A 26,650-nucleotide genomic window follows, 5' to 3' on the forward strand; every position below is an offset into this window, starting at 1 on the left:
TAATAAAATCTTAATGAAACCATTTGCTTGCACCATCTTAAAGCTTGAATTCCAGCAAGATCTTGTCCTATGGATTAAATGGATAGGGCTTAACGGGACCTAAAAAGATCATGTCCTGTGGAAGGCAAGCAGTAAAGCTCAGTGATATGAGAGGAAATGTACAGGCAAGCATGTCTAGTGGTGGGTGAATACTGAATTTCTAAAATACTTCAGATGGGCTTGCCACATCCAAGGAAACATACTGTATGTAAGCTGCCCATAGGCAATGTTACCAGAATGTAAATAATCACTCTACATTTCAAACATGTTAACTTTGCCACAGATTTGTAAATTCTATCTGGTGTGGGGAACTCTCTTGGTACAGCGTACAAACTAAAACCCAAGCTTTACAAACCAAGCACTTGTGTTTGATTAACTTTTATAGGCCTATTGCTACAGGGGTCTACAAGCTGCAGTCCCCATAAATCTGAGGTCTATCAACTGTGCTAAGTTCACAGCTTCTGTGTTAGAGCATTTTGAACATTTGTACCAATCCTCATGGACCTCACTGCTGATAAATAAAAAAATTGATGCTCATGGGCCAATTACTAATCAAACAACGAAGGAAAATAAAGCCACCTTGAGCAACTGCAAGTGCCAAGCATTTCAAGATTGTTTCCTTCTGATGCTTGGTTTTTGCTAGGGCAAAGAAAGTAAAAAGGTGGCCAAGCAGGCGGGTCTTGTTTAGGGGCAGGATACTATGAAGGATAGGGCCAAAGTCCCCTTTTACAATGTAATATAGTACACAACAGAGTTATTGGCACAGAATCCCATAACAAAACCACAAAACAACTGCCATATTACCTTCAGAAGCATCTAATTCTAATAATAAAATGACCTCCATGTAAATCCGCACTACAGGCGTGTCGTGCCACTGGGTACTGTTCCTTACACAGCCATAGGTAACCTGCACCAAGTGTGTAGCATCAATTCAACACAAGTAAACTATGGGAAGCAAACTTGTTGAAGGGAACAGATGTTCTCTTTTAAGGGGTGCAGCTCAACATCTGCTACGGTCAATGGGACACCTCTCTCAACAGAGGCGCCCAATGTCCTGGTCTTTTGCCGCAGGAGAATTCGACAGTAGGAATAAAGTGGGTGAGGTCATATCTGTAATAATGCTGAAACAATCACCCGTGAGCCTTGTAGGGAAATGGGCTGCGTGATCAGAAAGTTTTAAATTAGGGTGAAATTTGCAATAAAACAGGCTCTCAGGGCTCTAAGGTCCTCAATAAACCAAATTATCCTTCCATCAGTTTCCCCAAGAAGGAACTTCCTAATTACTGCTCAAACAACTGAAAAAGCTAATCTTTCTGATCTGTATTAACAAAACTATGACAGCATCACACGATTGTTAACTGTCTCTTTCGTGACTTGCTTAAGGGGAAGCAATTAAACACACCCTGGAATTTCAAGAACATGAGGACAGGGGGAAATAAGCAGCCAATTAAAAATGATCCTTAAATTCACTATCAGACATGAATCCTTTCATACCCTATTGTTAGTACTGTAGTAAAGATTAGGAATTCCAAGATCTGCTTATCACAATGGAAAATGCTTGTCTACACTTACATTATGTATCATAAACATTCATCTACTGTATGTAAACCCAGCGCAACAGTACCCATTTAATTTTTATTTTTATTACCATACCATACAGGCGATGTTTTGTCTTATGTGGAAACGATACTCATTCAGAACTCCTTTCAGCTCTTCCTTTCTGCAAAACACCATTTTCTCTACCTCTACATTTATTCAACATGCTCTTAATACATACTAACACCTTACCAGTAGTCTTTCATAAAATTGCATGATATTCATAAAAAGGGAGGGATCAGATTTTGCCCTGCAGCAAGAAAGCTGTGAAATTACCTTATTCTTTTGCCTTTGTTCAGGTCAAATCTGATATTCACAAAGGAAGTGGGAGATCTATCACACCTCAAGCTGTGCAGCCCTGGATGAAGATGATATATGAGCTGGAAAGGTGTTTTTCTTCCAAGAAAACAAAGACTCATTTCCACATGTGTGTTTTAACCCAGCCCTGGACTGCCTTTTCTCAAGTGTGAACACTCCCAAAACATGCACTGTGCTGATCTAAACCTTTAAAACACTTCCAGGGCTGTAACATAACAGCACAGGAAAGTATGCTGGTATTTAGAATATACCAGCTTAAGAAAGTATGCTGGTATATAGAGGATATAGAAAAGGCCATTTGACCCATATAGCTAATATGGCTTGATAGCAGTTAATGGCACCAATGGTCTTGTCCAGCCATTTCTCAAAAGAAGCTGGTTATCAGCAGTTTCCAGACCCCTACAGTCCCCAAACACAGGGAGTGTCAGTGTGAACTCAGCCAGTGCTCATCTGCCTTTTCGCTTGATTACATTTGACTTGCTTTCAAGCAGAATATGAAAATGAAGGCATTATTGCCCTTGGAAGGCAAACAACACTTTGACATGTCTGTTTTAATAAGAATCATGAAAAAGCCATCAAATATTTAAATGAAGATATCACATCAGTAAGTGAACATATTTTTCCTATATCTTTAGAATTATTATACATCAATGCAGCTGTGTGCAATATGTATTGTCGATATAGAAGCCAGTATACAATAATCTCTGACCTCACAGACCTAACAATGCAGCGCAGAAGCTATTGTAAAACGCAAATCAGAGATGGCTGAGGGCTGGCCTAACCAGCACCAAATAAGAACACAGCACTGGCTGACTGGCTTAGAGTGTTGTCACACTTACTGTATACAGTTCACCTCTAGAGGGGGCTGCACCTGAAGCAAAATTAAGAGATGCGGACTACAGAACAGGAACACCTATCGCAGGTGTTCCTTTATACTTCAGAGATGGAATGTGACAAAAATGGTTCGAGTGTGGCTGAAAATGGTGACTGCCTAGGTGCAATCATGGCAAAGTGCAATAAAGTGAAGAAAAGTTGTTAGAAAAACTGTGCTAATTGCAGAGGGCTATGGTAAAGAATGGTTCAAACATTTACAATCATGGACACATGCTACACAAAATCAGCCAATGCTGTAGAGCAAACCTTATGCACTTAAAAACCTATTTTTTGCATGCAACTAATACAGCATGCAATGTCCAGCACGAGGTCAAAATGAGGATTTCCTCCTGTCCGTCCATTGGAAAGGCTGAAGTAAACATTGGGCTAAAATATTGGCGACCACTAGTGGTGGGAAAGGGAAGCACTGGTTCTAATACACTGAACTTGCAATGTGCTATACGTGAAGACCATTGGTTCATTCCAAGAGTGCAGATTCTCAACTCATCCTAAAGCCAACACCTTCCTTGCCCTGAATGCAAAATGCTCCATATGGTGTTGGTCTGCCCTGCTGTCTTCCCTGTCACTGCTGGCATGTCATTATTTGAGACACTCCATTAATTTCTTGCTAAACCAACATTACAGTTACATCTCTGACCGTCTACAGCTGCCAATTACAAATCTGTAAATCAGCCTCTTCATGTCAGGATGTTATACAGTATGTCTCCGCCTCACATTTGTTGGATGCATAACCAGTTCTGGAATCTATTACAAAATCTATTTTAAAAAAATACCTCAAACACTATCTGAAGTGAACAGATAGGAAAGCTGCATGAAGTACAACTGAGGTAACCAGCAGAGAACAACGTCTCATTTCCTCTGCCGCCACTCCACTGTACCATCCAGTGTGATCTTAAGCAGAAACGTCTACCTTTATTGTCTCAGTTTTACAAGTACTGCAGTGAGGGACAAGGGAAGAGAACAATGTCAATCTCAAATACAGCCAGGTACAGCACATTAAACAAGCACTGTGACACTGCACAGGGAAAAGGTTATGCATGACCAAGGAGAAGACTAGTACTCATGTCCTAGTCAGAGCTCACTCCTCGTTCCAGAAGGTCTTCTAGGTTCCATTCTAACATGAGCATCTAATGAAATCATGCGATGAAACATTGACTTAATTGGCCATTGTTATAATTGCTTTCAAGACTAATTGTCCATAAAACCTAGAGGGATGCACTTCTCCTGGACCAGAAGTGAAGTTAATTCATTTGCTTAAGCACAACAGACTGGTTTGCAATGTTGTAATGTAATGGTGTTCTGTCTACCTCTGGTTTATAGAAGTACAATACGTGGAAGTGGAATGGGCAATTTATTATTCACAACTGTGCAATTAGTGCAATAGTTACCTACTCTGTGCGATATGCTTGGGAGTGTGTAATATCTATACTATATCTATACTATATATATATCTATACATCTTCCTTGTGTTCTGTACATTCATACTTTTGTGTGTGTTCTTTTTCTGTATTGTTTGTGATTCTTTATTCCTTTTTTAAAATGTATTTATTGTATTACTACATTTGTACTGTACAGTGTTGATTGTGCCTTTCTGCTGTAGCACTTGTATTTCCCGCATGGGATTAATAAAGTACCTACCTACCTATTGAACTCAAAGGCAACATGCCTACCATTACCGGCCTTGTTGAATGATGGAGCTGAGATCATTGTGTGTGGGCAAAAGAGAGGGGTACTGAGCAAAAATAATGTAAAAATCTGATGTTTTGGATGTTTTCTGTAGAGATTTTTAATTAATCAATATGTTAAAACCGAAACAAAGCATACAGAGGGTGACTGCATATGAACATCTCCAGGATTTGTTTGAACAAATAAGAGCCTGTGATTGATTTAAAACTTACAGGCTGTTCTACATCCTGAAAAAGGAGGATCCACTGAAAGCTCATGCCTGCTGTTCTAGCCAGGGGCTATTTCAAAGACAAGCCGACCGTTTTGAATGAAACATAGTTCATTACATTAATTTTATAATGTGTAAGTCCTCCACCCCCATGTTTCCTATTACAGCTCTTAATTCTGGTTTCATAACGGTCACACACGAACAGGGAAGTCTAGACTCCTGAGTTACGCTCTCCTTTACTCTCTCTTTCAAACCCATTCCTTGCCATTGCAGCAGAAATGACTACAAAGACACACACACACACACACACACACACACACACACACACACACACACACAAACACAGATACTGCACCCAGTCCCAAAGTTCTCAGTGCAACAATGCTTACCAATATGGCTACAAAAACTCAAGATAAACAAAAAGTCCAAATATTTCGCTCCAGTACATTCGCTCATTTTGTTTGCCCCCTGGATTTTGACTATCTCAAATCCAAAAATGGAAGTTAAAGTGAAAAACACAATCCTTATTTTTTTCTCTGCCCCAGTATTGTCCTTTGGCACCTTCATACTTTCATATGTTCATCTTATTCCGCCCTGCAGCAAACAGGACTGAGAAAGACAGAGTCCCTGGAAAAGGTTTGACACTAGTGAGTCTGCAAATCCCAAATCATATGAATTTATCCAACCTACACACAAGGGGTAACTGCATAGTCATGTTGCCGTAGGTTTGGAGAGCTCTGATATGACTATGTTGCACAACAGTAAACAAAATGCCAAAATAATGAGGCTGGCCACCAAAGCAACTTAACCTATGTCATGTCAAATGATTTATTCTGACTGAAAGTTTATTCAAAGTGGTGAAGGTCCAGTTTAAACCAAAAACCAAAACAAGCTTTTGGAAAGTGTAACGGAGGTCTCTGTATTATCTTAGGGTATTAACAGGGAGTCTGTGCTACAAATGCACTACAGTTGCTCCCAGAATATATCATATGAAGAAATGACATGGGTGGCTATTGAGAAAAGGAATTTAAAAATGCATTGGAAGGAGTGATCACTGAATATGTGAAAGAAGATGTCTAATACTGTGGGATGAATTAGTAAATGAATATGTTCTCAACCAAAGCCTCAAATGCAGTAGATTTTGACTAATTAATAATCTGTGTTTGCAACCTTGGAACCTTACTGAACGTCTTACAATAAGAATCACATTTTGTGCCATGACAATAAAAATATTTTGAGTAATGTTAGTCATTACATTTTGACACGCATTTTGTGTTAAAATAAATTCTGTCATTTAGAAGGCATTAAACCATCTTTTGCATGAGAAATTAGGAATTCTAGGAAAGGATCTGTCAATTATGAAATGAAATGCAACTGAAGAATTAAGATTTAATTAATTTAAGATTAGCTACCCACAAAACTAAAAACAGATGGTATTGTTTTCCCATTTTGTATTTTTCTTATATATTTGCCAGCATCTTCTCGAAGGCTGAATCACTTTTGCTGGGAATACGGCAAGGGTGGCATAAACAGAGGTCACTCATGGTCTGCAGAACATGGACCATTTAATGCACATATAAACAGAATGGGATCAGAATGTTCCACACTTTCCCTAAAGGGATCGAAGGTTTTATAACTATGAGATTTAAGATATTTCCTGTTCTCCATTTGATTTCCATGGTCCCAAAATTACAAGGGATGTTTCTGAAATTCTCTGGTCTCACTTCAAAATGAAGCGTAACTCACCCAGCATGTGATATGAATTTGGGATTGTCAGTGATCATCTGATCAATGTAATTTGACCATAGACATATTCAATCAACATTCATGCAAATTTGCAGCCATAATTCCAAAACATGAACCTATTTCTCTGTTGCACAGATCCACACATTATATTGTAATCCTTCACCTTTGCTGTACAGTACTGGGTACATTTCTAGTACTGATTAAGATAAGAGATAAGATCACTTTATTAGTCATATACAATTTCTTGCATTTGGAATTCGTCTTTTCGCATACCCCAGCTTGCTCTCCATGAGAGACACGGACAGGGAGAGAAGCTTGGGGTCAGAGCGCAGGGTCAGCCATTGTACGGCGCCCCTGGAGCAGTTGGGGTTAAGGGCCTTGCTCAGGGACCCAGTGGAGTAGGATTCCTCTGCCGGCCACAGGATTTGAACCGGCAATCTACCAGGCGCAGATCCTAAGCCACAGTGCCACAGCTCCCCCCCAAAGCTTACAGCGCCTGGTATTCCCAGGCGGTCTCTCATCCAAGTACTAACCAGGCCCGATCCTGCTTAGCTCCTGAGATCAGACGAGATCGGACGTGCTCAAGGTGGTGTGGCCGTAAGCAAGGTGATGTGGCCGATTCATGGGCTTACAATATGCATTTATTGCACAATATACATACAATATTCTGCAACAGACTGGCGTACCATCCAGGGTGTACCCAGCCTTGTGCCCGTTGCTTGCTGGGATAGGCTTTGACATTCCAGCAAACCTGAATTGGATGAAGCTGTTAGAACGATGTGGTTGTGGATGCTGCTGCATCACAGCTCTTGGGTCCCGGGTTTGATTCTATCTTGGAGCACCTTCTGTGTGGAGTTTACATGTCCTTCCTGCAACTCTTTGCATGTTTGCTGGATGCTCCAGTTCACTCCTAACTTCTTAACTTCTAGTTTCTAAAGTCTGGATGTGGGTGCACTTGTGTACCCTTGATAGACTGGTGTCCTACAGTACATTGCCTAGTATACTAATGAGATACTCCGGGTTGCCATAAAACTTTACCAGCAACAACTGGCTTTCTGAAAAAGCACTGGTGGACTGATAGATGGATGGTTAACTTCGTATACATCAAGATCTAAGAACTACTGCAAGGGTCTGAACTAAACAGATGCAAATCTGGTTAGAAATAGTAGTGAGGACCCTATGCAGAAAACCAGAAAGATCTTTAGAGGCGTAGTCGATATAACAATCCGAGGTCCGAAAGCCATAGGTAGACAAGCCGGTGCAGAAGTACAAAACAAGAAGTGGAGCTGTAAGCTGCGAGGAAGCCGAGAGTTGAAACCAGAACGATAACCCAAGTACCAAAACCAAAACCAGGAGACGTAGTCTGAGAACAAACCGGGGTCAGGAAGCCAAAAACCAAGTAGCAAGTCGAGGCGAAAATGGAAGTAGCTCTAGCCAGGAAAACCCCTAATACTGAGCACAGGGGAGAGTGTGAAGCAGCATTAAATAGGCCGGGGTAAATGGGCTAATTGGGAACTGTGCTGGAATGCGAGGTGGAATGACGTGTCCCCCGGGAGCGTGGCGTAACATACATCTGGTCAGTGGCTAGCTCTCCTTCATTTTAATGAAGAGAAAGGCACAAAAGTCATTGAAGACTTAAATCCTGGAGCAGTTCATTTGAAAACACATTGTGATCTGTACAATACTGATATAAATAACAAGATTGTATCCTTTGGTTTTTTGGTCATACCATGGGAAACTAGTTTAAGTACTTTGTATGCACTAATGCACAAATTTCTGCTAATTCTTCCATCTTAATTATCTCAATGACTCTTGTGTAATGATGCCAGGTGCTACTAGTGCTTCATAAGTCATTACCACCATTATACACCAATTACAAGTTCACCATGGGACTCAATATCCTCGCTGTTTGTTTTGCAGTTTTCCGGTCTTATTTTCTTTCCTATTTCTAATCAGCAATCCCCATTGATAATTTTGTCTTCTGCGCACCTGCTAATAATTACACCTATACGGAAACAAAATGGTCCTGGTGTGGAAAAATGTCAAAGTCAGCCGGAAAACTACAGTGTTCCACATAAAGATTGGACTAAGACTGTTTCTATCTTAGCTTTAACATGGGCAATTTCATAATGTCTGGCACACAGCAGTGATCATCTCCTAAAAGGGGACACTGTCCAGGGGACACTAATATAGGAGACACTGTCCTTCAGATGGGAGGTCCAGACAACTTGCTTATGAAAGATCCCATTGCATGGCTCTGAAGGTATTTCAAACTCAGCCTACTCACTAATTCCAGTCCGGTCTTCCTGGCCTCCCCCCTTAATGACAGAGGTGCAGCAACTTCTCTAGCATCTGCTGCAGGAAGGCTGCTGCGTGCGGTGCAGGGGAGAGCTGCGCTTTTTGTGGTGGGTGAAGTAGATACCCCTGCTACAGTACAGTATGTGTAAAGCACACTAGGGTGATTTAGAATAAAAATCAATCTCTATGATTATTGCTAAATGGTTATACTGTGCCATAAAAGCAGGTCTTGATGATTGTTCAGTGTTCAGCTTCATCAGAATCAAAACTGTAACGCAACGGGGGCTCAGGCGGGCGCCCTTTCCGCATTAGGTTGGCCCCCAACTGTCGGGGGCTCAATCCCGGGACTCCCGCGTCACTCAACAGGGACCCAGCCCGGTGAGCCAAAGAGAGATCTCGCTACAGCCCAGTAGCTGTAGTCCTGCTATCACAGGGAAGGGCGGTGACGTCACCTGCTCTGGTACGCCGGCTCTTACACAGTGCCTGTCGGCCGTAAGCGTTACAAAACATTTCCAGCACATTTTTCACATTTGTTTTTTTCCCCATTCAGACTTTAATAATTCAGGCTTAACTCTCCAAGGTGACAATCACACAAAAACTGTTTTAGCCATTTTTGCACTGATGTTTCAATCAACTTACCTTGGCAAATGAAAAACAGCTTTTATATGACCAAGGGAATGCAGCTAAAATTCCAGGGATACCTCAGGCTTAAAATCACATCTACATGGCTGTGTGAGCTCAGATTTCATCTTGCAGAGCAATAAAAGTAACTCCATCTGTTGTTTATCATCACTGAATTTTGGCTAGCAAAGCCTTGGTATGATTTTTTTCTAATTTAGTTCCACTTCTGAGATTCTGAGATCACATCCCTCTCCAGACTGGGCTGAAATGGTGTGAAAAGTCACAACCCCGCATCTGCAAATCAACACTGTTAACAAGAACCAGACACCTCACTGTGATAGACCTGAACACCACCCAGCTATCATCTTATCCTACACGCATTCACTTCTGCACCATTTTCCTCATGTTTCTCTGCGTCCAATGGTCATGGTTCTGTGTTACAGACTGTTGGAACCTGGCTTGGCATTTACAGGTTAAACCACAACGGAGATACATTTACTTAGTGTGTTTGGGCCTTCCTTGTTTGATGATGTTTGGCTTATAGTTTAACTTCAGACCCAAATCAAGATAATTTTGCAGCTTTGCCATAATTTCAGGATACAAAACACTGCACTTTACTCCAAAGCAGAGGACACAAAATTGATCTAATATCTATAATATCCTTCACTGAACTGACACTGAAAAAATACAAAAAAGCTGTAGTGCCTAGGCTTCCTCATCACAAGGAAACTAAACCAAACAGCTCCCATCACAGTCACCAGACTTCAATTGCTGACTTTACTACATAGTGCTAAACATTTAACTTCAATCAACCAATTAAAGAAATCAGCCTTTATTTAGCAGTCCTCGTCTTTCCTATTAAATTCCCATACTGTATATATTACATTATCATTATCTCCGGGCTCTGCTCCTGTAATTTCACTGGTCAGTTTTATATAGAAAAGAATCTAGGTTCCTGCTCTTTGGGTTTTTTGGTTGGCTTGCTTTCTTCCTAGCTTTCAAATCATTCAACAGCTGATTATTTGATACAGAATTATGAAATAAGAAAACAACATAAACAGTTCAAACACTATTTGTTCACTTAAATATGGTGAGTTTCTTTATGTTTCATAATTTGGCACGTTCAGCAAAACTCTGTGTTTTGGCGTTCTTCCCTGCAATGCTGCACAGGTCCAAACTGAGATGGGACAAGTTAGGAGTCTGATACCCGTGACTGAAAAATGTTGAAACATATGTGAACACATTTTTTGGTGGTTATGCCTTGCTTTGTTCCAAGGAAACAAGTAAGCAACAAGGAAACAAGGGTTTATCATTGGGGGGGGGGGGGTTCAGACTGCTTCTTCCACACAGACAGTCACCCCCTCAGACCAAGAAGCCAAATTACTCATAAAGGCTTTGCCCTCATTGCAGTTGCATTGATGTTAACAACTAGATGTTTTTCGATGTCTGATATGCTTCACATGCAATTGGCTATTTGTTCTTTGATTAACTGTTTGCTAATTAATTGATAACATACAAAAAGGTTACTAAAGTGTATGTAACTTACCACAGCAGATCTTAGGGGAGGGGCAGGGCCAGCTATAAATTGGCACATTGTTCAGCTGTGGTATATTTTCCATGTTCTGCTTGTCGATAACAAGCTATTGAAGCTACTGTTCATACAAAGAGCAGTATGGGAGGTGTTTAAAATGCTGCCCCTTTAGCTTTCCTCTGCAAGGTGGCAGCAGGCTTAATGCACAAGTTTTTAGTGGAGAAAAACTCAATCTTGTCATTCCTTAACTGTTATAAAAACCAAGAGGAGGCTATAGTGATATTAGCTTTCAATTAGAGATGTATAGCTTACAGGAAATATTCAATATTGCCCCTGCTACCAAGAATCTTGTCAATCGAAAATAACAACTGATCCTTTTAAAAAAGTGGTGCCTTAAAAAGAATAAAAAGCATTATAATAATAATTGCTTACACTTATATAGCGCTTTTCTGGACACTCCACTCAAAGCACTTTACAGGTAATGGGGACTCCCCTCCACCACCAATGTGCAGCATCCACCTGGAAGATGCGACGGCAGCCATAGTGCGCCAGAACGCTCACCACACATCAGCTATCAGGAGAGCAGAGTAATGAAGCCAATTCATAGAGGGGGATTATTTGGAGGCCATGATTGGTAAGGGCCAATGGGAAATTTGACCAGGAGACCACAGAGAGTCAGGACCTCGGTTTTACGTCTCATCCAAAGGACGGCGCCTGTTTACAGTATAGTGTCTCCGCCACTATACTGGGACATTATGACCCACATAGACCGCAGGGTGAGCGCCCCCCTGCTGGCCCCACTAACACCTCTTCCAGCAGCAACTTTAGTTTTTTCCAGGAGGTCTCCCATCCAGGTACTGACCAGGCTTACACCTATTTAGCTTCAGTGAGCTGCCAGTTGTGAGTTGCAGGGTGATATGAATGCTGGTGTACAGTAGTCTTTGGGAAATTCATTGAGGTCTTCTGTTTTCTCTTATGTCTGATGTATTTTTTTAAGCCCTCGCACGAAACGAGCTGTTTTTGGAGATCTTATTCAACTTGATTTCCACTAGCAGAATTCCTGCTGTTAAAACTTTCTTCTGTGCCACTCAGTTACTGCTGTCTGACTGATCCTGCCTCATGAATATTTACCACAGTAAACCCAGGTTGCACAATAATTTTACAGTTTCCTGCTGTTTTGCCCACATATTCTTTTAACTTATTTACAGTACTTGTGACTGATGAATACAGCTTGCTGGGGAAAGCTACTTTTAAAAATCCTCTTGGGTCTCTGTAAAACAGCAACTCCTGCAACTTCCTGGCCACCTGCAGGCTTACAGTAATGGCGGAGATGTGCCGCCTCCTCAGAGCGGTACTACTCTACCTATTCCATCGAGGCAACTCATCTGATCTTCCTTCCTCTCCTCTGGGGCACAGCAGGTGTTTGCTGAAATGTAATGGCACAGGCTGATATTCAGAGCTGAATACATTCCGGCTGGGTATATAAAGACAAATCTGATTCCAAAAGCTGGGAAAAAAAGCTTTAGATCCTCTTTTAGCTTTTCCCTTCAAACTCTGGCAGAGTTCATTTAAGTTTCTAATTCATTCTCAGCATCCATTTAAGAAATTTGCCTTTTGTAGACTTCGTTTCATCCGAATTTTTTTCCCACTATTCTTTTGTGTGCTTTAAATAAATCAAATTTAAATTTGATATAATTCCCAAACTTATATCAAAATGAAGGTCTGTTATCTCTATATTTTTCATTTATCTGTCAAAACAACAGGCATTCTAAATGGAAAGCAGTACAAAAATGTCAATTTTCAATAAAATTACACTGCAGATACATGTCAAGAACTGTGAAATAACTGCTCCAATAACTCCAATATTATGGAGCAACATTTTGGAGGATGATCTATGACCATTAAAATCAAAGGTGCAGCAGTCAACTTTTTGCAAGAATTTCTACTTTAATGTGCTCTTAAATGAAAGTGCTCATGGCTAAACACCATTTACCTTAACATTTTAATTTAAGAAAAAAAAAGAATAAAAAATGAACTACTGGCATTATAACCTGAGGCATGAGGAGAATAATCGTGGAGTTCGGCATCGTTATTTTTCTTATTATGTTTTGCAAAGCATCTTTTGTGATGTGTAATTGCAAAAACGTTTTGTAACAAAAACAAAAACAAATTTCATGGCACACCAATTAAAATACAGGATACAACACCCGTTTGTGCAACGTGAGAGAACAGCTGTGTCAACACAACAGATATGTATCGTTCTCCAGGACAGCTTCTCTCATCTCTCTGGGACATGTGCGCCAGACTCTAGGTTCCAAATACTGTAAGTGCAGAAGGACAACATTCTCACTGCTGGAACCGGGGCACTTGTGGAAGGACCCTTCTGTTTTTGCATTTAAGGAAAACCAAGCCTGGTTTGCCGACGGCAATTCTTAATCTACTGTATTGACCTTCATTCTTCGAGAAACCCTGCAGCTATTGAGGCCTTGCACCTTATCATTGCTTCAGCCGTACCGTGGAATTCTGCTAAATCACTTGTGCAGTTAAATAATACACGACAGACACCAGCCTCCCTATGTTCTCCTAATGAGGCTACATGTGTTATCCTTTAGACTTTAAAACATTAATAAAAAACTCAAGTTCCTTTTGCATGACTAATTCCTTGGTGGCATAAGGTTTTGTTCTGCACAAGATGTGACTTCAGTTGGGAGACTGGTGTGAAACCAATAAACACTCATATAAACACATACACACAATAAATTATTCTTTCCTACAGTAATCCTAACAAGCGGGCAGAGGCACATACAGAACCACCTGTCCCAGAAATTAAATTAAAAAGGCAATAAAACTTCAAGTATAAACACCTCAGGTATAAACATTGGAGATAATAAGGTGTGAAAATCTTATAACTGTTGACATGCAACGTGTTATTAGGTTCTTCTAGTTTTGACAGTGTTCAAAAAGCCTTTGCTATCTCGACATTTAGTTGTGCAACATCTTGCTGTGAGCCATGTCTCGGCAGTGAATACTGCAAGTGACGTCACGGGTCACTGCGAGTTAAACATGTCCCAGCCTACAGTTCTGAAACCTGAGCCCTGACCTCTTCTCTTCTTGATTTTTTGTGAATGCATTTAAGGACAGTATAAAACTTATGGTGTCACATAAGTCAAAACTAAAAGGTATGGACAGCCAGGCATCTTCATTCAGACATGTCACTACAGCTAGCTGCAACCACAGGAAGCCGTCAAATTATCACATCTTAGCAGAAATGTAAGGCCAGACAAGAACTAAAAGATTAAGCAATTTGAAATGCGATAATTATTCAACAAGTAAACCACTTTCTGATATAGAACTATATCATGACTGAAATAACTATTCAGGTTGTGATGTTGATAGGCTCTAGCAAATTTTTACTACTTTGTATTTGTTTGTGCTTCTGAATAATTTAAAAACAATTTAAATTAATTTCAGAGGGGTAGTGTCCTCTCTGCATCACATACTGCTGAAACACGGATCATATGGCCCAATAGTGCAGTTAAAATTCAATTGGCTTTCAGCCATTTCCTGGACTAATTATTACAAGAATCTAGGACACAACTCAGGTTTCCCAAGACAGTATTTGAGTCAATTTCAGTTTCTATTAAAAAACAGAACAATACTGAAAATAATAAAACAATAAAAACAGAAGCATTACATAGATTTTATATTTAAGCCTTCTCAAAGGAGATGGTAGTAATTTTGAAAGTCTGGTATTTAGCTGAAACAGACCCCCCTAAATTCAGAGGCATTTAAATAATTTTAATTCTATACAGAAAAAAAAACCCTCAACCTTTAACATTTTATAAATTCATAAGAGATGGTCACAACATCATGGAAATATCACATTTTTAGCTTAATGGCAACTGTGTGAAATAGAGTACCCGTCTGTTTTAAAAGTGTATTAATTATGGTAGTAAACAGCCCTATCAGACATAAACGTGCACCCATCTATTCTAAGGAGCCTTTGTACTTCATGTCTAATTCGGAAAAGCTTGCCAGGAGGAGGCAGAGGAGAGGACGGAGGTAGAGACAGGTGGAGAAGCAGAAAAGAGGAGGAGGAAGAGGGGGGGAACGGGTACGAGAAACAGCAGCAGAGGAGATGTAAAAGAAGAAGAGGGGGGAAGGAGGAACAGCAAAGACGGAAAAAACAGAGGAAGAGCGCAAAGAAGCAAAAGATTAAATACGGGACCAAGGCAGACGAATCCATCTTCAGCTTGTGCTGCCGCACCGAGCCTGGTGGGAGGGCTGGACCCAGTCAGCTGCCACACAGAAGACTGCCAGAGAGAGGAGATGGCATATTACAGAGACTCAGCCCACCACGCGTACAGACATGAACACGTAAAGAACCTCATGGGTCTCTGCTCTCCTGGCCACCGTTTCTCAATCGAAGGGGTTTTGTGGCAGTCAGAGACTCTACATACTGTATAGTCTTTAAAAATAAAGTTACTGTTTATTATTAAAGATATTCTGAATACCCTCTTATTTATCATATTAAGTCTTGCTTGACTTTTACACCTTCACAAGTGGCAAATACGTTTGAAAGTGGTCCTAATGATTTAAGCGTGTTTTTGCTTTGGAGCAGAGCTGGAATCTGGGATCAATCCAAAGGGAATGCAAAGTCTAAATGCATACAAAATCACACACAGCACACAGCAGAATAAATTAACATATATATAAGACTCTGGGGCCTGGGAATATCGGGATCAGTTTATCCAACGCCTCAATGCCAAAGAATTAAAGATAGAGTTCTGAACTACAAAACTAATAAAGCCTGAATGGAGAAATCCCTCTGATCTAATGATGTAAGGAAAACAACAATCGAGGTGTGAAGAATTATAAAGCAGATACTTTGTTTCATTATAAAATACAATGGAATCTCTGCTCTTCTCAACCCTCTATTACACTCAGCTTGTGAAACTTGCTTATGGGAGAAATCCTGATCCTAGCACATTTTTTATTTTATTGACACACTGCACCAATGTGAAATTCAGATTTAATTATACTCAAAGTTTTCCATACTTCCACAAATAACTGTTTCCAGAAGCAAATGTACTGACTCTTTAATACACCTAATCGCCCACCCCCCACCCCCTGCTTCCTCCAGCCTATTTTTAGGAAAATTCTGCTATTAGTGGGTGAATATAAACTCACATCGAAAGAATTTAATCAGTGAAAATTAAAATGAACCTTGGAAAATCATTTTGTCAGTAAACTTGAAAGTTTACAAGTCACGCTATCTACAACTGTTCATTGAATGCCAAGGGCCTCACTGAGGCTTGGCTTGGTGAAAAAAAGTTAATTAAAAATTTTAAAAAGGATTTCTGAACTGTATTCCAGTTCTCAAATATATTGGATCCTGTCCATGAAAGATCACTGAGTGGTCTAGAAGTTTTTCAACTGTGCTTGTGTGACACGACCTGACATGTTTCACTTCATGAGATCACAGACTCACTGTATTTCTGCAATCATATTCTGTATACAGTACATTGCCTATTGCCTCTTACACCAGACAAGTGGAAAGTACAAAGAGGAACCAGCACTCACTCTTCAAACATCTACGGTGTTAGAAACAATCATTTAGGAACAGTTATACTGAACAGGGAGAATTCAGCACTGTGCACATACTGTTCCAGTACTGTCTGAGCCATACTGTATGTCACAGGCTGTAAAGTCTGTAGTGCCTTGCAGGACAGTGGCAGCACATAGCTCATCAATATCACTGTACTCTCCTGAGGCCCAGGAGTCACTGATGACATGGAAGCCCAGGTTGATTGTTGTTTGCAAAACCAATTAAAACCCCATTATGTCTTTACATCTCAGCTCACAGTGACAATCTCTGTATCCTCAACAGGTAAATGAGAAAGGGCTGATGGACATCCGTTTCTGGGAGTTAAGAGACACAACTAACTCCAACTACACTCCTGACTGTACCCATGTCAGCACTCATCCTGCTTCATGTTGTCAGAGTTCATCTCGCTTCATGGTGTCAGAGCCTTTTACTGATTAAGACACTTGCGTGCTACAGGGCGAATGCTATGATTTTCTTTATCTCCCTCTATTAACTTTTCTCATGTCTGCATCTGTACTCTTAATTCATTTAAGTTTGGTGCAGGACGTGGTCAAAGGTTTCCCCTTGAAGTATGCCAACAGTCTACGTTCCGAGGTTCTTTTCAGGACAGGGTATGTGAATTCACAATTACAGTCTAGTTTGGAAGAGATTAAAGAAAAACAGCCTCATACATCAAAAGATCTTCATACTATGGAGAAAACCAGAGGGCAAAACATGTGCACCCCATCAAAGAAGAGACTCTTGTTTAAATAATCTTATACAAGAAAGTCCTTTTTCAGAAGACCACCTTAACGTTGAAAAGGTTTAAATGAAGTTTGCCTTAAGGTGGTTCTCCTCAGAGCATTTCACAATCTCAATATTATTCTGAAAGGAGTATTTAATGCCAGGATACTGAGGGCTTGGGGCTGTTTACTCAACTGACATACTGTATGTCAAGTACTACACAGGATAAGCACTTATTTACACAAATGCTCATTGATTGCCATTATTAAGTTATTAAATAGTTTTTTAATTTTTTCTTTCCCTATAAAATCATTCATTTCAAGGACCAAATACCATACAATTGCTCATGACACACACCAACAGATTATCAAATAATTCTAAAATTTCAGCACAAAAGCAGAACAGCTCCGTAAAGTTGTCCCCCACCACAAACAGCACAAACGACTAAACCCACCTCATTCGTTAGGGCTGCGTTTGTGCTGGTTTGTGTCGTTGGAAGTAGCTTGTGTGCTGCTTTCGTTCCCGAAATATAGCGCCTTGGTTTTTCGGGTAATCATGTGACTATAAGGAAGTTTACAAGTACCTGTATATACTCGGTACATTAACTCCTGAATGTGATTAAAACAATGGGTGCAATTCATTTTCTGAGTCTGGTCGTATGAGGTGGATGTTTTAATATACTGTATTGCCTTCTTTTTCTGGCTGTGATGTCACCCTGTGACGTACAGTACAAATACAGCAAGGTCACGACCACAGTCTTTGCAGTCTTTACACTAACAAACAGTCTTACATTTAGGGAGGAGTTACTATGTTAGTTCATTGGGTTAAGTGTTTTCTCTTTTAATTTTTAACCATATTCTGGAAATTTATTGTCTTTGTACTCCTTTTATTGGTGAATGGGCACCGTTGCTGTATCCTGACAACACCAGTTTCCAAATTACCGCTGGTACAAGAGTGCCCATATTCACATTTTTAGGTATTAGTTTCAAGATCGATATAATTTAACAAGAAAAAACAAAATTGAACGCACAATTATATAATTAATCATAAACTTCACACTTCTATTCATTTTCAAAGTACAAAGCAAAAGGTGTTTCCCCTGCCTTAAATATCCGATTAAAATTGTTAAAAAAAAAACAGTGGAGAAAGTTATATTGCAAATAAAAATGTATTTATTTAGAAGAATACGGGACATTGTGAATCAACAAAGACGTTAAAATAAAAAAAAGCCGATTAAGTTATTTTGCAAATAAGTAAAGCATTTTAAAACTAGACTATCATTGACAGTAAAAAAGCCGATCCACCTGGCGCTGCCAGATCGAACAGCTCTCAGACCCGTGATTGGCTAAACCCCCGGCCTGAATCTTGGTGAAGAGTTCGGGCCACGATTGGGTGAAACTTAGCAAGATTAAGAATCGACACTCTGATTGGGTTAAGCGCTACAGCGGAAGTTCCGAGACCATATAGATACATATGTAACTCAGTTTCCTCTTGGTCTAAATACTGCAGCCCCGGTTAACCGTATGAGCACGCTGGATAGACAGTAACACATCCATTGGTTTCCAATAACTGATCCATCTTAGAGAAGTCGCACTGAGCTCAAGACTGAATAGCAGACAAAGAATGTCATGGCATCCACAGCGCATTCACGACTCAGATAGTGTCACGATAGGGGTGCGCGCATCACGATCACATCGTGCTACCAGCCGCCTTACGCATCACTGTCGTGACAATCTGACACCACTGTTGCAGCATAAAGTCCGTATATCGTGATATGTTACGCCCGACAAAATGCCCCACCCACACGTCGCAAAATAAAATCTGCATATCGCGATACGACATAGCCCCTCCCCAGCAGACGCACCCATGTCGCGACACGAAGTCCCTATATCGCAATACAACATACACCCCTCCCCAGTAGACGCGCCCATGTCGCGACATGAAGCCCACATATCGCGATATGACATACCTCGACAAAACGCCCCGCCCCCATGTCGCGACATGAAGTTCATATATCGGGATACCACATACACCCCTCCCCAGCAGACGCACCCATGTCGCGACATGAAGCCTGCATATCGCGATATGACATACCTCGACAAAATGCTCCGCCCCCATTTCGCTACATAAAGCTCTTATATCGCGATATGATATACCGTGACAAAACGCCCCGCCCCCCACGTCACAACATGGAGTCCATATATTGCCGCACGTCTTATCTGGGTATGTCATGGAAGCAAGGCACCAGTCGTGATAGTTTTTGCGATATACACTGCTGCGATATACATGCGGTCTCTATCATGACATGCAGTGGAGGTCTTGTCCTGATGGTATCCCATAGTTAGGCGTTTGGCAACAGCATGTCAGGGCAGGAAAAGAAAATGAAAACGTGCCTTAGAAAATAAAAACCATAGATCTTACAATCACGGTGATTTTACATACATTACAACCACAGTTTTACGTCTTAAATGGTTCAATTGTTGGCATGCGTCATGTCTTAGTATTATTCACATCTATGGAGGCTCATATGTTTATGGATATTGATTGTCTTTAAAATGTTAAAGCTCGAGCTAAACTGTCCATTTTCTGCCTGCGTGTTGTAAAGGTCACCTTAACTATTTAGAGAACAACATATACAGTAAACTGTGCATATTGCTATAAAATCCAAAGCAAAAAGGTTTTTACAATGCTTATTACGTTATATCGTTACAAAACTGAGTATATTAAAGAAGTAAAAAGTTTAGTATAAAATTGCAGCATCTGGTGTATTACACCGTTCAAGGAAACGTACTGGATTAAAGCTCTGTGTTGTTCACCAACCATAAAATGTGAAATTGCACTTGTGGATTTCCCCTCGTGCTTTGCTCCTGTCTCTTCATGGCTACTTACTTGTGTCTTGTGACTAAGACCGTCTGCCTGCTCATACCAGTTTGCACCTGGGTTCTCCACACTGCCTTTCATCGCTTCTTTTGTATAGGGACGAGCAGCAACATGACGCTTAAGGCTTGATTTGGGCTGACAAACGATAAGCGCTGGTAATACACGTTTGTACATATTTAAGCACGCAGAAAAAAGACAGTAGATGTGCTGAAATGTATAAACAATCCTTAACATTTATTTCCTTGAAATACCCAAATCACTAATGATTTCCTTCCTGTGGTCTGCAGTGAGCAATCAATCTAAACCCTGAGGGATCACTAGGACTCTTATCATGGCTCAGAAAGCGCCACACTTGCCAAATGGGCACCACTGGAGACCGTCGGCCATTTCACACTAGAATTTACATAGGAGAGCTAGACGGAGGCGCACTGTGCCTCTTCTCCTTATTCGACTCCATGTATCCCAGCCAGTGTTATTCTAATAAGCCAACTGCTCTGCCTCTGCAGGATTTTGCCATTTCTACACATACTGTATTCATTACCATCTTTTAAGTGCAGTCCTGTTGTAACATAGTTACTATCTGTAACAATGCATTATTTAGAGTTTTTAAAAAAAGCCGTTTCGATGTGGAGACTTGAAGAAACGCAAGGCTACTTGTGCAAGAACAATAATTTGCAAACACAGTATCTCTGTGCATGAAAAACCCAGATACAGTACTGTATTTTTAACTTGAGGGGAAAACCATGGACAAACCACAATGACCTTGCAATTTGTTTCATATTAACTCCACATGTATTGTACCATGTGCTCTGTCCATGTTACTTGCTAGATATTTTTGCTGACTACAAGTAAGTAAAATTATATGTTATAATACATAGTATTCAAATGATCTGCACAGTAATTTAACTGTTTTTTGAAGTTTTTTCAATGAACATCAACATAATTCTACAGTGTCCTCCTGAAATGTTATCAATTTTGTTTTAAGGTCACAGTCAAGGATAGGGAACACCTGACAATGAGCCAATACTTGTACATCTGATTGGTAAATATGAAGTGTTGTAGCACCACATTCATTATATCGGCTTTTCTGCGTATACATTTCTGCGTTAACATTTGTGAATTTGTTTAGTCACGATTCAGTCTGGCCATCTTGTATGGAAGAAGAGCAGGGTGGGATGAAACTGAGCTGAAGACTTAAGCGCAACTTTCAGATGAGGATCGCGAGATAAACCTAGCTAGGGAGCCTGCCTCTCCTTGCCTGAGACACACTACCTAGCACGTCAGCATGGTCTTATTTTTGTACTGTCGAATGCTCTCAGTCCTGTGTCGGCAAAATGGGGAATAATAGGCTGGAGACGACTTTACAGGCTCCCTGACAGTTTTATTGCCCTTTTCATTGCAGTGGGGTGTGTTAATCATGGAGGCAGAGGGAGAAAGTGCTAACACCTGCTGGATGCAGAGAAGGATTAGTTGGTTTATTTTATCTGATTACTATAAATTTGTGATAATTGTTTTTTTTAGTTATCGATGTTACTTGAATAAACATATAATCATATGCATTAGTATTATTAATGATCATATATGGGAGGATTTTGGCAGTCCATTTTATTACGATACAGGGGTGGACTTGGTTATATGCAAATTTGGCTATTCGCTATGTTTCTCTGCACTGAACCCTTGCAAATTCGAGACTCTCCTGTGCTTAATCTTGAGCTGCTGTGGCTAGATTTTTGAAGATCCTGATGAATGTGAATTAAAGATTCATGAAATGACAAACTTGGTTTCTTCTAACCCAAGATTAAGCTGCATTACATACAGACAAAGCTTTTACAAAACACCAAAACACTGCAAAATTCTTGTGGTTCCAATCTGCTTTTATTGTATTTGTAATGTCTTTGAGTATACAGACATTGTAACTCCTGATTGTATAATACAGTATAAGCATGCCTGAGGTGTTATTTAGACACTCCCTTTTAAGAGATTGTGTTTCAAAGGGTTTGTAACTTGCACTGCTATCATGTGATAAAGTGGTTAAATTAGCCTTGGGGATTGCTTTGTTCTGCCAGGGAAGTTCTTAAAATTCATGCCTAACTTTTCACAGCCTCAACAGCCACATCTGAATATGTATATATTGTATGAATAGGACCATACAATGGTTACATGTATGACAATACAAGCAATCATGGCCTGAAATCTTAAAGAACCCACAAATAAGAGCAGAACCAGCATGAGTGGAAAATATGGTTCAGCAGTCAAGCTGTAATTGTTTCCCTTAGGAGTGACAATATTACTGTTTGTGGTCACATACTAACAGAACTATGACCTTGTGCTGTTGATTGGCTCTTAGTGTAAATCCCACTTTCCTCACTTTGTTCTTTTTCAGAAATTTAAATTTCCAAGCGCACTGAGCAGCAGTAAAGTGAAAGGGATTTCTCTAATTCACGTCAGGTGAGTTGAATTCCACAATCCACAGATTAAACCACAGATTAAAAATCCCTTAAAAATTTCAAGTAGGAAGGGACTGCCTCCTTTAATGCAAAACAAATGCAAAAATCAACAATACAGCAATGGTTTCCTGTGGTATTTGCCATTTTATGTGTGTGAGTATGAGGTGTACCCATGTATGAAATTCCTAAATACATCATTTTGAAATGCCTGCAATGAGAACACATTGTGAATAAAAGATATCTTAATGAGAGGCAGCAACACAATTGGTGATATGGTGTGTCGCTGGCACTGCATGGCAATGCAGTGCACTTTGTACATCAGAAGAGGGCAGATTTCAGTTTTCATCCAATTTTTATATTAGTAGAGTGGGTCAATCCAATTGGTTGTCAAATGGTTGCAGGGAGGGATAGTTAGTGATGGTGGACAAAATGTGGACGTCTCTCTTCATAGTGGCACGCTGCAAGCTTACTCACACTAATAGGAAAAACATCAACCTGAATAATTACCGTGACTCTATTTTTCGTAGACAAGAACTACCAAGAGGTGCATTGAACATGTTGCTACTAGCCATACAGAAGAAACAACCACAACTTGCTCAGGGCTTGTTTCCACCATGACAGTGGCCTATCACATTGGATTCATCAGTAGGGTCTACTCCCGATGTTTTCCTGCAGCCTTTATAAAGTGGAAGGATACTATTTGGAACAGGAACTGAAATGCTACAGGCGAGGTCATTTCCTGGGACAATATTTGGGCTAATAACAATTATGCCTACAAAAACACTAACCATTAAATGATCCTGTCAACTGTTCTTCACAGAGTTTGTTTGACCCTCATGCCTGATCAGAGTGTCAGTTTATCTCAAGTTGCACCACAAGTGTGGAATTTTTGTTTATGATGCACCAAACATTCTCATTTGTTGGTTACGAGGCCATCCAGCTTCGTCATGATTCCAGGAGGCTCTGAAAGACACCAGGAATGCATGGTTACTCTGAAACGCAGGCACTGACGCAGGTTGGGTGATCAATTCCACAGAAAAGTATGTTCTTTCCTGCCACAGTGCCCGCTAACAACAGGACTTTGCGGGTTTATTTACTCTGGGCATTTTCCAGACATTAAATCTGTTTATGTCCCAAGCCAGGTTTCTCCCAGTGCTGGGAAAACCCCACAATCTTGGTCAGCCTGACTAACCCCCGCAGTAATTGGACTCATCATTTTGCGGGTTTGTTTTCGGGGGGCCAGACTTTTTATAACGTTTGCATTTTCTGATTGTCAGACATGAATTCAATTAACTATAATTTAGAACAATCACACTACCGTTTACCAGAAATAATTCATTTCCTACTGTTCATGCAAAACACAGAGACCTTGCTTCTCTAGAGTAATTCTCAAAGGGCTGTTTGAGATTCTGAGAAAATGCCATTGTGAATATTCTAATTTGAAAGAGGCAGCTACTATGGAGAGATTATTATATTCATAAATATCATTTTTTATATTGTTTTGTTCTTACCTAGGTCTTAAGATAAACTGAACATAAAATATTGGAAATTTAAATCCTAATCAGATTAAATGTTATATCAACAATATTTTTTTCCAGCACAGAAATTTGTTCTAGAAAATTTGCTGCAACTGAGAAGATCTCCAACATTTACAGAATGGTTTGGGAAAACATTTTGACAATAAAATTATTAAAAAAAACAGATACACTTATCAAAGTCTGAATGTTTAAACTGTTTTTGGAGATCAGACATTTCGGATTCAATAGCAATGTTGAATTAAAACATTTACAGTTATTTTACTTTGCATGAACTGTGATCCTTGTTGTTTAACATACCTAAACAGAAAGCATCTTCAATATTTTGTTTAAGTAAATATAAGCTCAGATTTTTCAGAGTTCAAAGTTATTAGTGAAGTCTGACAGATCTACCTTTTCTCCAACAGTGTATAACAGTTAACTGGGACAAATTACCATTCTGTTACCAATTAGACTAAGGTGAAGACTTAAGTGAAGTATTGACTCCACTAGAAGTTTTTTACAATCGTTAAAACAATCACAACATCAAGGACCAATTAAACCTGGTGCCAAAACAGCTCCTGCTGAATTGTTCTAAATACAAATCAAGGTGACCTGGATGTCCTCCAGGGGGAGCTGAAGGGATTGTTCAGCTCTTTGAGAAAACCTGGGCTTTATCAGGACAAATTTAGGCATCTGTCCTAGAACAGACAACACAGTATAAATGGCTCGTTGTTCATGGCCGCCTTCTCTAACTTGGCTTGAAAAGGTTTCTCCTCCATTTTGATGGGGATGCAGCTGAACCCAATTAAAGTGTAAAAAAACACAATTTTCTTATGTAAATATTCAGAACTAAAAGTTTAGTAAAGTACAAAACCTTTCATACCAGCCTTTCATGCATGCCAAAATTCTTTCAACGTGCAAACTCAAGTTATTAAATCGGGGATGCAAATATGTTCCGATCATCTGCAGTGTTTCATCTGGTGCTTTTACACTGTCTTTTCTGATCAGGATCACATGCATCAGTAGCTTTTAATCTTGCTCAAAAATGGTGTAGTCACTGCTGAATTGGATTAAATATTCCTCTTGGAGTGGTGAAACAGAGTCTGACTGAAAAAACAACAACTTTTTTTTCCAGATTGAGACGAAAAAATGCACATGGCCACAGGGAAGAATATGCAAGAACCACACAGAACCTCAATCTGTAATCAAAGACAGCAATGCCAATCGCCACACCACTGTGACACCGACGGTAGTATGCAAACTATAGAACCAAGCAGGAACTGGTATGGCAAGGTGAATTCCTCCGATTTCAGAGTTTGAGAAACTTTCTGAAAAGGTCTGGTCTTTCTCCACGGCGGCAATGACATTTGCACACCAGATGCAGATGCACAGGATTTCTCAACTCTCAGAGACTGCATCTCACCCTCAGGAAAGGCATGTTTCTGTGTAAGGCAGGTATCTGATCATGCACCAGATGCTCAATTGAGACTGGATTTCTGCAAACCACTGACAGTGCAGAGTCCCCCCACACTGTGGTCAGCAGTTTTGCTCCTACCAATTATTGCACACAAAAGATGGTGATATTTTGCTTTCACTTAGATTGATACAACTTTATGTATCTGGCCTTCTTCTCTAGGCAAATTACAATATGAGGTTACCTGCCCTGCACACTTTCTCCTCAAATGCCTTCACTGCTGAAAGGTATGCCTCTCTCTGCTGTCACCAAGTGCCCTTATCTTGACTACAGACTTAATCATCAATAGGAGCCACACTCTATTTCAACTCTTTGGGTAAGAGTTGCTTCTCCTTCAAGCTTAGGAAACTTGATATTGGAAGCTGCTCCAAGCTTTCATAAAGACTGATGGTATAATATTAAGGAGCCAGACGACCAATTTCAGTTTTTTTTTTGACTCAAATGCGTTTAATTTCTTCCTTGAAAGAAGAAAGTGATCTTAAAATGTAGACGAACACACAGAAAAGCTAATTTATCAAAGCATGGGAATTCCAAGACTATGCTGACTTTGATCTTATTAAGAAAAAAAAAGTTGTCCTACTTTTTATCCAGTAGCAGCAAAGAATTATAGATTCTAATGTCTGAGAGGGCGAACCCAAAGTAAAACTGGTCTACAATAATACTGTATGTACTCCTGTGAAGTGCCTGGAGTTTAATGTTATCTCTTTAAGACTTTAGGGAAGACCCTTTAAGATTCCTCAAGAGTCGAGCTGAACAGAGTAGCCTTTCAGCCTTATCAAATATTTTCAAATATCATGACGTTTTGAATAGAGCGTTCAAACCTGTATCTGGCATTCTCATCTGGTGTACATGAAAAGGTTTGAAAATAGACTGTTGTGACTGTCACGTCTTTGATAAAAAAAAACTAAAGCAATACACACCATGTGCAAAAGTTCTTCATCTCACGGCAACAAGATGGAAATGATAAAAAAAGTAAGCCCTACTGACTGACTATAAAATATTTTAAGCGTTTTGCTTGTCAGGTGACTGCTTAGAATTTCATTTTACATAAAATACTAGTAAAT

At 40.0% G+C, this 26,650-nt stretch overlaps 1 protein-coding gene, 1 long non-coding RNA gene and 1 pseudogene across 2 annotated transcripts in view; 1 reads left to right on the top strand and 2 right to left on the bottom strand.

Moving 5' to 3' along the window:
* Positions 1-26,650, bottom strand: part of optc (opticin) — a 132,612-nt gene that overhangs the window by 25,338 nt on the left and 80,624 nt on the right. The gene's annotated exons all lie outside the window — the stretch shown is intronic.
* On the bottom strand, positions 6,972-7,090 carry LOC148658800 (5S ribosomal RNA; annotated as a pseudogene).
* LOC148658801 (uncharacterized) lies at positions 19,432-23,255 on the top strand. Its single transcript, XR_015940193.1, has 3 exons — positions 19,432-19,491; positions 22,532-22,596; positions 23,123-23,255. It is a non-coding gene; the product is annotated as an uncharacterized LOC148658801 (long non-coding RNA).

This window comes from Lepisosteus platostomus, chromosome 7 (genome assembly GCF_059453375.1).
Source record: "Lepisosteus platostomus isolate fLepPlt1 chromosome 7, fLepPlt1.hap1, whole genome shotgun sequence".
Lineage (NCBI taxonomy): Eukaryota > Metazoa > Chordata > Actinopteri > Semionotiformes > Lepisosteidae > Lepisosteus > Lepisosteus platostomus.